This window comes from Canis lupus, unplaced genomic scaffold (genome assembly GCF_011100685.1).
Source record: "Canis lupus familiaris isolate Mischka breed German Shepherd unplaced genomic scaffold, alternate assembly UU_Cfam_GSD_1.0 chrUn_S2007H2206, whole genome shotgun sequence".
Taxonomy (NCBI): Eukaryota; Metazoa; Chordata; class Mammalia; order Carnivora; family Canidae; genus Canis; species Canis lupus.
Window position 1 is genome coordinate 17,086 of NW_023330880.1, and position 2,109 is coordinate 19,194.

The following is a 2,109-nucleotide window of genomic DNA, read 5'->3' on the forward strand; positions in this document are numbered from 1 at the left end:
AATTGGATGGGAAAGATTTCACCAGAAAGATATACATCGAAGAATGGTATGATGTGGTTGAAAAAAAAATCAAGTAAAATACAAACAGGATAGGCTGTTCATATTTATGTGTATGTGATACACACACACACACACACACACACACACACAGAGGCTGTATACGAATGTCTACAGAAACTCCTTTGAATGTGGTGGTAATTGATCCATTAATTAATTACAACTGGACTACAGGCGATATTCTGGGTGAGGCAGATAGAAAAAAGCAGGAGCAAACCCATGACAACAGCTAATACAAAACTAGCTACCCCTAAACTCACCAGATTCCTATTACATTTGTTAATGATTTTAAGGATTAACCAAAGTAGGAGCTGCCCCTGACTGGCTTAGTTGATAGAATATGCAACTCTTGGTCTTGGGGTTGGGAGTTTAAGCCTCCTGTTGGGACTATAGCCTGCTTAGAAAAGGGAGGGGGTGGGGGCTTAGTCAGGCATCTGCCTTCAGCTCAGATCAGGATCTGAGGGTCCTGGGATCAAGCCCCGTATCAGGCTACCTGGTCTGTGGGGAAACTGCCTCTCCCTCTCCCTTTGTTGCTCCTTATCCTTGTTTTTTCTCTCTCTGTCAAATAGATCTCTCTCTCTCTCTCTCTGTCAAATAGATCAGTAAAATCTTTTAAAAAAAAAAAAGAAAGAAAGAAATTGACCAACAAAACCTAACAGAAGCCACTGTTGGCACAAGATGCACCAGCAAAATTGGGAAGTTTGGTGTCTGTTTTTACAGCAAGACAAACGCATAGATAGAAGTGTAGGCACTTATTTCAGAGGCCATTTAATGCCATTTTGTGCATGTAGGTCGCATGATTTGACAAGAAGTAGTTTGGAATGAGCAACCTAGAAACTAAGGGGGTCTGCATCTTCAGAAACTGCTGCTGGAATGAGCTACAGAACTCTGGAGACCACTAGGGTCCCTTCTGAGAGGGTGGCTAGTTCCAGGGCAGATCATGTTCATTGGTGGAGGAGCAATGAACAAAAACAAAGGAACAACAACAAGAAACCATTTCTTGGCCCTATTCAGCTTAGCTAGACCAAATGGTATTGGTGCGTGTGAATGATTGCAACTATGAGCATCAAGCATTTGTCTCTTACAGGTGCCAGCTAGAAAATTATCTTTTGTCCCCTTAGAATTCCCCAGGGTGACTTATGAGACCAGTAGAGGCTCTGTGTAGTGACAATTGACTAGAAGACTGACATTTCCTAACGCAACCTCCGATGAGAGGCAACGGCATTACTAGGCTATAAGGAGACAGGAACTCCACACCAGGACTCCAGGTAAGTTGAACAATTTGGTTGACTGTAGTGTTTTTGTATAGATCAGAGATACTCAAAGAGTATATGGTAGTCCAACTCTGAGCTTCTTTGTTCCTTGGTCGAATGCTAGGTGGATCCCCCAAAGACTTTCTCACAATCACCTGAAACCTAAGATTTCCAATTCCCAGACTTCTGTGGAAAACCATTTCGGATCTAGAACAGACATCCTCTAGAAAGTTCCTGATTAGAACTCCCATCCCCATGAGTCTCATGTATGTCCTGGTTCAACTTTGCTGCATACTCATTTGGTAGTTATACCAATGAAAATAACAAAGTGTTAGAGTAATGTATCTTTTATGATGAAAAGCAACTGAGATATGAATGCTTTACCAAATCCCTTAGCTCAGGTTTTCCAATTCTACTTCAGGGCTGTCATGTCTCCTCCTTTTAAGAGTTGCCAAGAAATTCACCACACACTTTCCATAGGGGCACCTGGCTGGCTCAGTCCATTAAAAGGCTTCGTTAAGGGAATCCCTGGGTGGCTCAGCGGTTTAGTACCTGCCTTTGGCACAGGGCGAGATCCTGGAGTCCCGGGATCGAGTCCCACGTCAGGCTCCCTGCATGGAGCCTGCTTCTCTCTCTGCCTGTGTCTCTGCCTCTCTCTCTCTCCTCTGTGTCTTTCATGAATAAATAAATAAGATCTTATAAAAATAAGGCTTCTTTAGCTCAGGTCAGGATTCAGGGGCCTTGGGGTTGCCCTGCCTCCAGCTCTCTGCTCAGCAGGGAGTCTACTTCTCCCCCTTCC